The sequence below is a fragment of the Typopeltis vanoorti genome, chromosome 21, assembly GCF_054136105.1.
Source record: "Typopeltis vanoorti isolate ZY-2024b chromosome 21, IOZ_Tvanoo_1.0, whole genome shotgun sequence".
Classification (NCBI taxonomy): domain Eukaryota; kingdom Metazoa; phylum Arthropoda; class Arachnida; order Uropygi; family Thelyphonidae; genus Typopeltis; species Typopeltis vanoorti.
Genome location: NC_143569.1, coordinates 58,081,496 through 58,097,310, shown reverse-complemented (window position 1 = coordinate 58,097,310; position 15,815 = coordinate 58,081,496). Strand labels below are relative to the sequence as shown.

The window sequence follows — 15,815 nt, the reverse complement described above, 5'->3', positions numbered from 1 at the left end:
CCTTATGTACAAGGTATCAGTGAACGTATAGCAAAAGTTTTAAAACCACTGAATATTTTTGTTACCTTTCGACTGTTTAGAAAAATCTCCACCTTTCTCACTTCTCCTAAGGACAAGCTTCCACATCTTAATCATCCACGTGTCTACCAGATTCCGTGCTCTTGTGGATTATCTTATTTCGGACAAACGGGAAGATCTGCCTCTATTCGGCTAGAAGAACACCAATTTTATATTGAATACTTTAAACCTGAAAAGTCTGGACTTGCAGAACATGCCATCTTCACTAGACATAGAGTTCGTTGGAGAAAGACAAGAGTTCTTCACAAAAGTCAGTTCCTCATGGAACGCCTTTATAAAGAAACATGTGAAACTCTACTTCATTCTCCTAACTTAAACAGATCCGAAGGGTTATGTCTATCCCCTTTATGGGAGACGGTACTTTACAAATCAGCTAATCTTTCCTAACTTTTTATTGTATTGATTTTTTTTTTAATTATTATTATTATTTTTTTTTTTAGGAAATTTATTGATTTTTTTTAGTTATCTTACACCAGCTACTTTTGTACTTGGTGGTGCTTTTTGGAATTGTCAGTTATTGTTTAATTTGAGCTTAATATGTACTGAAGATGCCTGTGACACACAGGCGAAAATTATACTATTAAATAATCTTTGTACGTGAGTTTTTTCCGTTATTAATTTTGTATCAATATGTCTACTCGTGGTATACCTCTTTTAAAACTTATATTCTCATATAAGTTCTCTGTAAATTTTTGAAACTTTTCTTAATTTGCTTTCTATATTTGGCTATAAAATAATGCTGGATCCATAGTATCTTCTATTTTAATATCTTACCTATGCCAAATGTAAGCCTTTTGGATCTACATTTTAGGCATCTTTTACATTGATGCAACATCATCTATCAAGTGGCACTTGATAGATGATGTTGCATCAATGTTGCATCAATACAACTAGCAACATCATCTATCAAGTGGCACTTGATAGATGATGTTGCTAGTTGTAAGTCGAAGTACTGCAACTGCTTATCTACTAATCAGTGTAAGTCAAGGACTTACTGTACTGGCAATAAAAAAACTGCAAATAACGTATGCAACATATACAGGATTCACTGTGTAAAATGAGGTGAATAACTTGGACATTTAGACTTAGGCCACTGACTAATTTGCAGCAGAAGTACATTGTACAGTCTCTCATGATCACTTGTTCTCCCTTCCCCTATTTTTTCATGGTGTGGACTATTTCTGCCATAGAAGAATTTGGAGGAATTGATAACTAGATCTGCTAGGCTGTAGATGACCTTTGTTGAAATACCACCATTTTGTGTATTGAAGGCCTGAAGTGATTGGTGCTATGTTTTGCACTAGAACAGACTTTCTGGCATCTATCCCCATTTTCTCTTACACACACAAAAATTGATGATACCTTTCAAGAGCACCATATGTATAGTGTCCGTGTAAGAGAAAGTGGGGATAGATGGTACTTTTCAAGAGACACCATACATTTGGTGCTCTTGAAAGGTATCACAATGATATATGCATAAGAGAAAATAGGAATATACTTTCTAGCATCTTTCCCCACTTTCTCTTGTTCACATGCAGTATCATTAATGCCACCCTTGGATGATGGTTCACCCATGGGTAGAATACAGCAGTGAAGCAATTATTCAGGCTAGCTAGATGGTATGCGGGACTGATATTGATAATAATGTACCAGGAAGCTTCCGGATCAGTTATTGCATCTTGCTGTCACCTGTTCTGCCAGAACCTAGAGGGAAGCCAAGTTGTATGATATCTGGAGAAGCACTGTTGAACCTCCATTGTGGAATGCAGAGAGACTGAATGCTCACTATGTTAATTACATCTTAGAGTCTGTTTCTTCTCACTGTATATCTATTAACTTTTTTAAACTTCTCCAACATTAACATGATAAACAAATAATTAAAGTGTTACCGAAATTAAAATTTCCAAATAAATAAAAAAAAGTATAATACAAAAAAAAAAAAAAAAATCAACCAAAAAATATAAATTTATTTCCACACGATATTACTGACATCCAGACTTAACCCCTTGTTTACAACTGAACCTCAAATAGCAGCTAAGACAATTGTGGTAAATCTGAACTGTCCGAATTACATGTGGTGATTCTTTATACCACAAAGGTGACACTAGTGAATTTACTGTCCAGTATTGCATGCTAGAGAAAGTGTCAAATCTTGAATTTATTATTTGCTAGCATAGAATATTGGATTGTGCTTTTGAGTCACTTGCAAAAGCCATTAGATTCAAACTTTTGTCCATCCATATTTCCATTCTTCTCTCCCTCACACACACACATTCTGATGACATTACCCTAACAGCTCCAGACAAAGCTGACTTCCTGGAATTATTAATGACTGCAGAAGTATGTTCTGCCACTCATGATCACTAACAGATCTAACCATCATCTGCTTCTGTATATGTACCAGGGGGGGGGAGAGGAATACCTGTGCTGTTTGTTGCACTTGATATTTCCAAAGTCTGTCTTCCACCCTTTGTAACTGTATAGCCAATTTTTTCCTCTGCTCACTGCATTCCATGATAGATCAGATTTCTCTACCAATGTAGGAATGTCATATGGCTCTCTCTCTCTCTCTTCCTGATTCAAGTGATGACAGTGATCTCCACTTCCTTATTCATTTAACAAACCTTGCAGTGCTCAAACATCCCAATCTTCAAAATCTTTTATACCAGTACTGTAAATTCATCTCTGTAATCTTCATTGCAGTGTGAACCACTTAGTGATATTTGATGCTACAGAAACATAGTTCAGTTTATCTCACAAAAATGATCTTATCTCTCTCTCTCTCTTCTGCCTTTGATAATATTCTGCTCTCCAAACAAGTCCAAATCTGTCTTCTTTGAATTAGTCTTAACTGACATTGACATGTCACAGTTATAGCTTACTCAACTTCTAAAAAACTTTGTTCTTTTTTCAACTTAAAAGTAACTGAATACATTACATATCACTTGTGAAAAGTAACATGTAACAAAAGTAGCTTTTCACTTATCTAGCTGCTAATTCTTTACAAATCTGAAATCCTTTACCCAACCTTAAAATATTGCTCTCACATTTGGGATAGAACGATGTTTAAAGATTGGGTGGAGGAAAAAAACTTAAAATTCTTGATGCTATCTTACACATCCGCTCCAGTCACTGTCTCACAGATTGTCTTTTCTACAGGTATTTTCATGACTTCTGTTTCTGAACAGGGAGGAATAATGGGTGCTAGTTCTATGATATTATTGTTTACAGTGGTGTTACTATAAACCTACAATAGCATGAGCAGCAGTTGCTGATTTACATTCTAACTGCTACTTATTTTTCATACTCTTTCATCCCATCTATTTTGTTCTCTGGAACAGTCTTCCTAATGAATGTTTCCAAGGACTACAACCTACAGTTGTTCAGAAATAAATAAATAAATAAATATAAATAATAGATTCTTTCTCTTAACCCCTACCCACACACACACACAGCTCTGATGTGTCATAAATTATGAAACCTCGTGTGTGGGGGAAATCAGTATAAAAAAATAAAAAATGTCAAAACAGATGGGGAAAGTCAACATGTAAGTTATGTAAAAAATCTTTTTGTTATATAACTTTTAAGTTATACAACAAAGTGTCTCCCAGGGCATCTTGATGTGAAGTCAGCTGTTTTCTATATACAGATAGCCTAGTAACAAAAATATTTCATGTGCAAACTTATGTTTGCTCATGCTTATAGGTAAAATAAGAATGGAAAGAACTATTTCTTGTCAAGTATAATTTTACAGATCTTGCAGTTTATATAGTTCAATTATCATGTTGATAATTGAACTATATATATTGATAATTCAACTAGGTCATTTTCATAGAACTGCCACTGCAGTGTACGCAACACAAAAGTACCCAGAATATCAACCTTGTTCATTTTCTCTGTTGTCAAGATTTGGAAGAGTCTCATCCTCATAAATAGCAAGCAATAGTGCTTCTCCCCCCACCTCCTTTTTTTTTTTTTTTTTTTTTTTTTTTTTTTTTTTTTTTGTAATTATCTGCAATCTCACATTCCAGCATGTGGCCCAGCTCTGTAAATAGAATTAACATTACTTCACCTTTTGATTATGCTGATGTCTAGTTTCTAGATGAAACATTTGCAATAATAAAAATTATTTTCTTCTGAATACGTGTCTCTAATAAATTTGTTCATTTTTCTAAGCACTTCAAGGAATAGTAGTTCAAAGCAGGCTTCCCAAATTTCCAAAATGTAACATGATTGCTACACTTAAACATAATTGATATTACCTGCTAAATAATGTTCTTTTGGCAGCAGTTACATTCATACATTCATCTGATTTGTAAAGTGTGTTATGTACTGTTCAATCCATTTGCAGCCCTTCAATGGATACTGAGGAAACAGAGTTCGGTATGCAGTACTTTGGCACAAACCTCTACTTCTTGAGCACCTTGAACTTCCTTGAGCTCAGAATTTCTTTCCCTGCTTTATCTGTTACTGCTTTTTAGAAAAAAAATTAACTGGAGAAGGTTTGCCTAGTGAATTTAATGTTTATAATTAAACCGAGTTCTTTTTTGTTTCTTTTTTTTTTTTTTCCCTTCGCTTATTCACTAGAACATAGATAATTCAAACAACTTGTTATATACTTGACCTTATTAGTGATAAGTCATATATGTATACTGTGTTAGTTTTCATATTATGTGGCACTTTTTCCCTCCTCTATTATGTTGTCACTACATAGTATCCAGGGGCACGGCAAGGGTATTTGCCACTCGGGTGCAAACTTTTATTGGCCACCCCTAATACTGCATTGTGTAATCCAAATTAGATATTAGCTACATAAAATGCCGCCCGGGTGCAGTGCACCCTTGCACCCTCGGGTTGGTGTGGCCCTGATAGTATCAAATGGATTGATCTGTATAAATTCATATCCTTTCTTCATGGGATTCTTTATTTCATTTTTATTTATTTATTTATTTTAAATTTTATCCCCTGATCTGAATACTTGTTTTAATTCCATTATTCACATCTTTGTCCTTAATCTGCTTGTCACAACCGGTGTACAGGTATCCCTCGATGTCACCGTGTATATCAAAATCGTGTGAATCAAATCTAATAATAATAAAGTACAATTCGTTCCTGATTGATTACTTTACTAATAGTTCGTTTTATATGGTACTCTTTTAGGAAAGATAAAAAATCAATGCAAAGTAAATGTTTAATAAATACTTGTACCTACATTAGTTACTGCAATTTTTTTTAATCAAAAGAAGTTATAAAGAGTCATTTGAACCGTTTTATTTTTTTTCTTATCGGCATAAATTCTACGATAACAAGCAAAATGACTCTCCAGACCTTGGCAAACAAGCATTCTTCGATTAACATCTGAATCCATATCCATTACTTTCTGCTTAAGCAATTCTAAACTGCAAAATATTCCATCCAGTTCTTTGAATGTTATTTCCTTTGGAACCTCATCTTCACATTCCATTTGTTCGTTGTCTTCATATGTGCATTGTTCAATTTCAAGAAGATCATTGTCACTGAAATCTTTTGAATTTGAATCCCATAATTCTTTAACATCTTCTGCATCAACACCATCAAAACCAAGGTCTTCACCAATTGCAACGATTTCTTTGACCACGTTATTCACAGGATTTTGAAAACAATCTAAGTCATTAGCACATTCTGGCAGAAGGTTTTTCCAAACAGCTTTCATGCAACTAGAAGACACTTGCTCTCACAAGTCACAAATGTTCTCAATTGTGTGTTTAATGTTAAATTTTTTCCAAAATTCATGGAGCGTAATCACATTTTCTCCCGTTGTTGTTTCTACTGCCTTTGAGAATGTCTTTTTAAGAAAATAGGCTTTGAAAGTTGCAATGACGCCCATGTCCATGGGTTGTAGCAATGATGTCGTGTTTGGTGGGAAAAATAAAACTTTCACATTCTCACACAGATCATTAAGAGAATTTGGATGACCAGGTGCATTGTATAAAAGCAAAAGAGCTTTGAAAGCCAAGTTATTTCTCTTGCAATAAGTTTCAAATGCAAAAATAAGACTTACTGTATATTATCGCGTATAACGCGAAAAATTTATGGTAAAAAATACTACTTAAAGTTAGAGGTGCGCATTATATGCGGATCCTAAAAAATATAACATCTTATTAGACTTGCAAATGCCTATGCAACCAAATCTACTCGACCCACTCGCATTCGGCAACCGAGCGCGCATTGTATCTGCGCATAAAGCTACTTACATTACTGGCTTTATGCGCATATACGATGCATGCTCCGTCGCCGAATGATAAAGCACAGTGAGATAGATAGAGCACAGTTAGGTATATCGGTTTAACCACAGTTCATTTTAAATATTATTCGTTAAACAAACCTAGCCTGAAAATGAGCCAACAGAAACGTAAACGTTCATCTTTTGAAGCAGGATTTAAATTGCATGTTGTGCAGTTTGCAAAAGGATATAATAAGTATTGCTGTGAGAGAATTTGGTGTAGCAGAGAGTTATATTAGACTTTGGTGTAAGCAAAAAAAGATTTTACAGTCTTGAAAAAGTCCCCAAAATGAAACGTGCTTGTCATGGAGATGTAGCATCCTTTTCAGAACTTGAAGAAGAGCTAAATGAATGGATTTTGATGCAACGACAAGATGGCATTATAGTAACAAGAAATGCAATTCGTCGAGCTCTACAACTCAAGAATGGTAAATTCATGGACACACCAGGTATTTCATCTTTTCTTGCTTCGCCTGGGTGGTGCAACAGATTTATGGAACGCAAAGCATTAACATTACAACACCGAACAAAAATTGTGTAGAAGTTATCAAAGCAGCTTGAAGAAAAAGTGCAGTCCTTCCATAAATTTATCATATAATTACGGAAGTGTCACAGATATGAACTTTCCCAAATTGGCAATATGGAAGAGATTCCCATGTACTTTGATATGCCTGAGAATCAAACAGTAAACTCAGTTGGTGAAAAGGGTGTCTTCATAAAAACAACGGGACATGATAAATACCATTGTTCTAGCATGCATGGCAGACGGAACCAAATTAAAGCCAATAGTGATATTTAAAAGGAAGAAAATTCTGAAGCATATGAAATTTCCACCAGGTGTAATTGTTTGCTGAATCAGGTATAGAACATATGTCCAGGTAGCTTGTTACGTCAACAAAGCATGCTAGTCTGAGATATGTTCTGGGCGCATTTAACAGAGGCAAGCAAAGAGAAAGCACGTGAGCTACGTATAGACCTAGCAGTCATACCGGGTGATCTAACTTCCGTTTTGCAGCCACTTGATGTCAGCTTGAATAGCCAGTTAATGATCACTTACGTGAAAAATGGAGAGAATGGATGTCATCTGGTTTGGTGAAGATGACAAAGGGTGGGAATTTTCAGAAGCCTGAGATCACCCTAGTCACCAGCTGGGTTAAAGAATCATGGGATTCGATACCATCTGAAATGATTCGACGCTCATTTCTTAAATGTAGAATAAGTAATTCAATGGATGGATCCGAAGATCACGTCATATACGAAAGCGAGGATGACGCACAACAAAATGGAGAGCATGAAGACTATGACGACAACTGCTGCACTGATGCTGCAATCCCTACAGGTGAATTTATAAATGAAATGTTTGATGACTCAAAAGATGAAGAAGAATTTAAAGGATTTTGACATTTTGTTTTAAAATAAATATTTCTTTCGTTAATTCGTATTGTATTATTTATAATGTTATGGAACAAGATTAACAGATCGCATTATACGTGGGTATGGCATTTTAGGGCTAGTTTACAAACAAAATTTCTAGTTCGCATTATACGTGGATCGCATTATACACGACAATATATGGTAAACTAATCTTCGAGTATACTTTGGTTAACCCAAGCCTTCTGAATCACCTGCCAAATTACAGGAAAGAGTTCTTGTTACATCCTTTTAAAGCCCTTGGGTTCTGAGTTCGATAGACAAGCAGCGGCTTCAATTTAAAATCTCCATTAACATTCCCTCCAAGCATAACAGTTAAGCAATCTTTTGATACTTTATAGCCAGGCTGTGCTACTTCTTTTTTTTTTTGATATAAAAGTTCTAGATGGCATTTTTTTCCAATAGAGTCCAGTTTCATCTGCATTGAAAATTTGGCAGTAATCGTAATAATTTTCTTCGATAATTTTCTGCAGCTCAGCAGGAAATGTGGGATGCAGCATTTTCATCGGCACTTGCAGCTTCACCTGTTATTTTCACATTCTTTAGTCCAGCTGTAGATTTAAAATTTTCAAGCCAGCCTTTGCTAGCTGCAAATTTTGAATTGTCTTCTTTATATTTAGTCTCTTTAAGTCTTGAAAACAGGTTTAGAGCTTTGGCCTTGATATTATAGGCTAATTGGAATTCTCTTTTGATTGCATTCTTCCAGCCAAATAACCAACAGATCTTCCATTTCAACCATTATAGCACTCTGGTTATGTGTGCATTGCATACTTGCAGATGTAGTTGCCACTTTACCTTGCTCGCAGTGCTCATCAGCTTTGGATAAAATAGTCCGTATTGTAGACCCGTTAAAACCAAATTCGCATCCAATCTTACTTTTACTTTCACCACGTTTAAATCTTTTAATTATATCAAGTTTTGTATCTAAGGTAATTACCTTCCTCTTCTTTTTTTTCACTTAATGACCTGGTTGTGGGATTGCTCTTATTCTTCGACATGATCAATGGGCTATAAAATTTACGAAGAACGTAATTTGCAAATACGTACAACAGAACAACTGGAGCTTGTAACGTACCCACCCTTAATGCTAGCAGTGAAGTAACTGGTTGGCACTCAGCCTCATAGAGTGATTTTCCTGATTTTCACCCGTTGTTGTTTCAACTGTCTTTGAGAATGCCTTTTTAAGAAAATAGGCTTTGAAAGTTGCAATGACTCCCATGTCCATAGGTTGTAACAATGATGTTGTATTTGGTGGGAAAAATAAAACTTTCACATTCTCACACAGATCATTAAGCAAATTTGGATGACCACGAGGCTGCTAGCCTCGTGGCATGAGCATGATTTTGCTTGGTAAATTTAAAGGTGCGTTAATCAAAACTCTTGCTGTGTATATCAAGGGATTGCCACAATTAATTTTGCCGTGATAATTAAATCCGCATTAAGCAAGGGATACCTGTATTTATGTAGATGGTTCTGTTGCAACATTATCTGGCAGTATGTGTTTCTATTAGTTTTTGCATTAGCTTTTCTACATTTTCCCCCACCTATACTCAAAACTTTGTGCTCAGTGCCTTCTTTGATGTTTCATCAGAAAGAGACTAGACAAGACTTGATATGTATTCTATTCCTTAAAGGTTAAAAAATAAATAAAAAAGGTAGAAAACTCTTGAGCATTGAGCTGTAGTAGTCCTGCTGCTGTGAATATCCAAAGATGAATACTTATATCATTTATCTTTGGGCAGATGCCATGAAATGGTTAAGAAAACTCAAACAGTTGCTTTTGATGCTGGCCTTGTTGGCAGAGTGGTTAGCGTATCTGCTCTCCAGCCAAAAGGTTGTGGGTTTGAATCCTGCCATGGGCATGGATATTTGGGATTGTGAAAGTATTAATGGTAGTAGATGGCATTGGTGTTAGGTGATGAAGATTGGTGGAGTAGTGAGACGAAAAGTTGTAGAGTAGATGCCCTCCCTCGATGAGTCTTTGGACTCCCTGGAGGTGTGATGTAATAATAATAATAATATTTCCAGGAATGTAGATCATGTTTGACGATGGTTTTCTATGTAGGTCTCCATTCTGTGACTTTTCTTCAAGAGAAAATAGCCAATCAACTGCTCCTAAAATACAGGTTATGCATTTTTAGTTGAATGTCTTTTCTGTTTTGGCCTCATTAGGTGTACTGTTCAATTACTTTTTATCCTCAAACCTCTCTTTTTTTACTGACACAAGTGCCATAGAGCACTATTCTTTACTTTTTTTTTTTTTTGCTTTTGTTTAATAGTGACATTTTCTTGTTGGTTGCAAATATCATCAACGAATTTGCTGAATATAGTACACTAAGCCTGTTTTTCTTATTCTGCAGATCTTGCACTATAGAAATGTAAGCAATATACATTAGCAATATCTACCCCATATTTCTATAAAGTTTGATCTGTATACCATTTTTAAACAAGAATGAAAAGTAAGTGTAGTTAACTTTATTATCAGCAAAATCTAATTCTGTCATATTTCACTTAATGGAAAATTCTTCTTATTTCTGCACATCAGTAATTACAAATTTTTAGACAAGAACAGTTTATTTTTGCAGTAGGGGATATTTCTTGCTTCAATGAATAGTCCTTTACTCTCTACAAATTCTAAAACCCATTTCCTTTAATACTCATCTCGTTTTAGGTAGAATCCCTGACTCTTTAAATTGACATGTATAATTTTTCTGTTTTTACCTGTCAACTCAAGCAACATCACAATCCATATACAATTCACTTTCATTCTTGTTAGAGTACCTTTTTTCCTTTCTTACATCCTATCTTTTAGTGACTGATTTTAAGGTATCAGTTCCTTAAGCTCTATAAAGTATAAAAATAATGTATTTTATCCAGCACTATATATTTTTAATCTTAAAATACCAACACAGTTCTTTGAGTAGCAAATAAGGTGTATATTTTTAAAGACATCTTGTTGTTAAATTTTATTTTCTAAAATACAGATTATTCATTTTTTGAAGTGATAATTCTCTCAAATTTGTTTTGTATTGGGCATAACAATGATAGGAAACAAAAATAGATTGTGTTTGTTTTGAAAGTTTTTTTTGTTGTTTTTTTAACATTAGCTTCCTGTATTTTTATGTGACCTATTTAACCATGAAAGGCTCTTCTCTCTCTCTTATTTCAAATGGATTTCTTTGGATGGAGAAATGGCTGATACTTCTTTTGATGAATGTGTATTACACTTTAGAAGTGCATTAAAAGTTGCATTGCAGTTTTATGAAAATGTTTGTTTACAATTCACAGTTCTTCAAAACATTGTCATTTGTGAATTTTCAGGTTATTTGATGTGTAAAAATTAATTTACAAAAAAGTTGATACAATACTTCTGTTTATTATATAAACAGAAAATTTTTTAAATTAAAAAAAAAACATACTTATTGTACACTTTGGAAAATATATGAGAACAGGTTAAATTGTGTATATTTGCATTGTTTTGTTCAACATTATTTTACTTACAAATATTATTTTAAATGTGCAAAGGAAATAGTGACAACAGAAGACTTGCATGAAGGCTCCGTCAGTCATCTGATAACAAGGTGGGAGTTATGGAATCTGAAGAGTAGTTATTAAAAGTAATATGTAATATATGTTCAAAAGATTTATGTTACTAGAAGAGGGATATTTATTTACCTTAAGGTTTTTAATCAGCTATCAGCTGTATTTAGTAGGAACTTTAATTAGATAATAAATTTGTTACATTTCTCTTTAGATCTATAGAATTATGTTTGTAATTGTTTAATGCAAGGAATATGTTTTTATTTATTTAATTTTTTATAGAGTAGCTTCGATTTGGAAGTATACTGGTTCCCTTTACTGCTCCTGAAGATAACCATACAAAGGTTGAATGACTTCATTTAGGGAATTCAAGGTGACCTCATTTTCAAGATAAATAGAATACAGAAACCTTTTTTATTCTGCCTGATTTACTTGCATCTAATTTGTACATAACTGTCTATCTATCTATACACACAGCACACACGCGCATATGTTTTCTACTGTTAGGTTGTTAACTAATCCTGTGAGTTACAAATTATAAATATTAATTTTAAAAGAATGCATATATATTATTAATCTGTAACACATTGCATTTTTAAACCATTAGCCTCACACTTGTGATCAAATTAATTTGCCAAGAAAAATATTTTTAAGTTTTTCATGTAAAAATTTAGTTTCTGATGTAAAAATTTTACATTTCTCCTGATTTCAAGGTTTCTGAAATAAAATGGGGGATTAAACAGTTTTAATTGTGACATTTGATTTCATATATAGAAACACAGTCAGTAATTGGAAAATGATGAAATATCTTTTAAACAAAGAAAAGAAACAATAAATTCTGTTTCTTTTAAAATATGGCTTTCTTTTTCTTTGTGTTATGTGTAATTATTAAATGGGTTTTATAATATTCATTTTTGTAATGCATATTAATTTTTCACCAATGGGTGGTGATAAAATATCATTCAAAGTACCGAAAGATAAGTTTTTTAGAAATATTTAGTAACAGTTAAGTCATTCTTCAGAAATTAACCCGCTTCAGAAGATTATCCATGAAAGGTAAACAGAATAAACTCTGTTGGCTTGCCTGTTCTCTAAACAGTCCTTTCATATTGATAAAATCAGTTCCTTCTTTGTTCGAATACAGTTTTTTATTTTGTGCAGTATTCTGTAATATATGCCATCAAGAAAAAGGCTTGACAAAAACTCTTGCCCAGATTTTACCAGCTGGTGAGAATAGCTGTAGATTGGACAAAATAGAATATTTTTTTATTCAATAAAAAAAAGAAACTCTCTAAACAATATATTTTTACTTTTAAGAAATCATTTTGGAACACTACTATTAATGATACTCTCTGAAACTCCTATTGACTTATTGGGACATATCGTTAAACAAATGTGGATTTGGGCAAGTAAATGTTTTGCATGTAGTGAGTAGAGTTTTGCTGAATTTGTCAGGTCCTGATGAAGAACTCTATTTATAGCAAAACAATTTTCTATCTTCAGACTCATCTAGTGATTGGAGAATAAAGAAAACAACAGCAGACCAAATTAAAGGAATTTACTTCTTCCATACTATACATTGTTTATCCTTTTAAAACAGCATTGAGGCCTTCTAGATATTTATCTTCTGGTGGTCATTTACCTTTTGAAAGAAACACTCTCATGTAATCTATATGTCTCTGATTCTGTTTTTTTTTTTTTTAACTTTTTACTCTCTCCTTTATAAAAGGAAGGGACTCGCATTCTTATTCCAGTCTCCACAACAGTGAAATGAAAACAGCTTCACAGCTGTTGCTATATGTTATGCTGATTTGTTAATGCCTATACATGTGCACACTCACTTCAAACTACCAGTTTAAACTATAATACATTTTTGTTGTGCAGGTAGAATAAACTAGTTTCAGCCTATTTAAATAAAATAATGATAATTTCTTGACATATACAAAATTAAGTGCATTTTTTTTTAACTTAAAAACTGTCAATTCCATGTGTTATCTCCATCGTCATTACAAAATATCATCAAAGTTTAACAGTACTTGATAACATTAAGTTATAAACTGTTTTAAGAACCATAGAGTGTTATAAACTGAGAATCTCTACAAAGAGAATACTTTTTATTCTCATTGTAGAGATGAAGAAAAGTGAATCTAATTATAACAGTACATTAAATTTCATGACTGACAATTAAAAAAAAAAACTGAATTACATTAATCTAAATGGGATGGAAGAAATTTAATACATTTAATTATACCAATCTCTCCATTTTTTTATTATAAAATTGCTTGATACATAAGTCAGCTAATTTATTAAAGCCTAAAATATGGTTTATCTGAATGAACTTGATCAGAACTTTGCAGTATAGTGAATGGTACCCTCAGGTACCATTCATTACACAGGCATCTGGAAATATGTGAAAAAGTCGGCAAAAATCTGGTTGACATAATCATCTACTATGTAGTATAATAAACACTGGCTTGTTTCCTGTGAAGGAACAGTGATTTTAAAATTATGTCAGCAGCTGTAGCTTTCATTTGCAGAGAATGCTTTAAAAAAAAAAAAAAATAAGAAACTCTTCTGGGAAAGAAAACCTAGGTTAAAAAGAAAAGGGGGGGAAATACGCATGGAAAATGTTTCTTGGGAAAAGCTTAAGCAATTACTATTCTGTAAATCAACCCTGTTTTCCAGTCATAGACACCTTATCACATTTGTTTACATGCTAGCAATGTTTTTCTTATATAACAGTCATGTGAGGTTGGATGTTTATTTTGCACTTCGTTAGACTATAATAAAATTAATTTAATCCTTTATCCAAGTGTAAGCAAACAAAGTTTGCACCTGAAAATATCTTCAGGACTGAGGTAAGGCGGTGCAACACCAGGCAACTCCGAGCAAAGGTTGACTAAGCTAACATCACTCCTATCTCAGTATCTCCCATAATGCAAAACACATCTCCTTGTGGACATGTATGCTGCTATGCATTAAGGGAAAGGCCACTACCCAGACCGGTTTCGACCTTTATTGAGGTCTCGTTAGTGGGAGGTAGACTCAAACGTGGAGATACTAAGGCAGAAGCAATAGGAGAGGTCATATTTACCTATAGGAGTTGCCAACAGGTGTACCACCTTCACTGATGAGACCTCAATAAAGGTCAAAACCGGTCTGGGTAGTGGCCCTTCCCTTAATGCATAGCAGTATACATGCCCACAGGGAGATGTGCTTTGCATTATGGGAGATACTGAGACAAGAAGTGATGAGAGCTTGGTCCACCTTTGCTCAGAGTTGCCTGGTGTTGCACAACCTCAGTCCTGAAGATATTTTCAGGCGCAAACTTTGTTTACTTACATTTGGATAAAGGATTAAACTAATTTTATTATAGTTATGTGAGGTCAAAAATTATCATCCAACCATTGCTTGAAGAATTACAAGTCAAGTCATCTTTTAAAAAATACATAGTCTGCACATTGTGTTTTATGATATCATGAAAATGCCTCTTTTTTAATGTTGAGTCCATACACAGGAGGTTGGTTGGTCAACCTATAGTATGTTAGTATTGTGTATGGGGAATTTGCTTACATTTGATTTGAATGACTTTAAATTGTCTTCCTTGGGAAACACAGCAGGTGGGAGACTGTTCCATAGTGCAGTTGCAGGGATGAAGGAAGAGGAAAAGAAACTTGTTCTGTTTGTTTCTAGGTGTACTGTGAAGGGATGTTGTGCAGCAGCTGCACGTGTTCCAATGAGCTTAGTACTGAGTGGAGGAATTATTGATGTTATTTCAGATGATCATTTCCCATGGAAATATTTGTAGAATATACATACTGCAGAAACCATATGTCTGTGTGAAAGTGGGGGGAGAGAGAGTTGGTATGGGATGGATCATTGATAAGTCTAATTGCTCTCCTCTGTATTGAGTTGAGCATTTTGAGAGAGAGAGAGAGAGATTTTAGGGGACCAACCCCATATGTGGGAACAGTATTCAATAGCTGGGCAGAGTTGTGATTTTGTATAATGTTAATAGCTCTTCGGGGGTGAAGTAACGTCTTGAGTGAAAGAGAAATCCTAGTTTTTTTGAGGCTGAGGATGCAATGGTTGAGGTTTGATGTGAGGGTGATTCCAAGAAGCGAGATCTCAAACTGTTTGGAAATTTGGGTATCGTCAAAAAGGATACTAGGAAAATATGGTTCTTTTTTTTATGGGAAATAGTACATAACTGGGTTTTATCGGTGTTGAAATTTATGAGGTTATATGAACCCCATTGTAGGATGGCTTAGAGATCGGAGTTGAGGATGGTGGTGGTGGTTGATGTTCTGTAGGTTGAGGTGAGTTGTGTAGGGTAAGGTTTATCAAATGCAAGCGAGGAGTGTAGTGTGCTGTCGTCTGCAAAACTGTGTATTGGATTGGAGGTCAATTGCAGTAGGTCATTGATATGTAGCAGGAAGAGAGTTGGTGAGTGGACAGAACCATGTGGGACCCCAGCATTAATTGAATGGTGAGAGGACACCAT

The 15,815-nt window shown here is 34.2% G+C and overlaps 1 protein-coding gene across 5 annotated transcripts in view; it reads left to right on the top strand.

Moving 5' to 3' along the window:
* The window catches only part of LOC150094878 (luc7-like protein 3), a 231,239-nt gene extending 219,183 nt beyond the window's left edge, over positions 1-12,056 (top strand). For 2 of the 5 annotated variants that reach the window (XM_090410860.1, XM_090410857.1), the window contains exon 10: positions 11,594-12,056. The gene's annotated coding sequence lies outside the window, so the exon portion shown is untranslated. Of the gene's footprint in view, positions 1-11,296; positions 11,353-11,593 lie in introns of all 5 variants that reach the window. The other 3 variants (XR_016550110.1, XR_016550109.1, XM_090410859.1) reach the window with 3 other exon arrangements.
* The last annotated feature ends 3,759 nt before the right edge of the window (positions 12,057-15,815 follow it).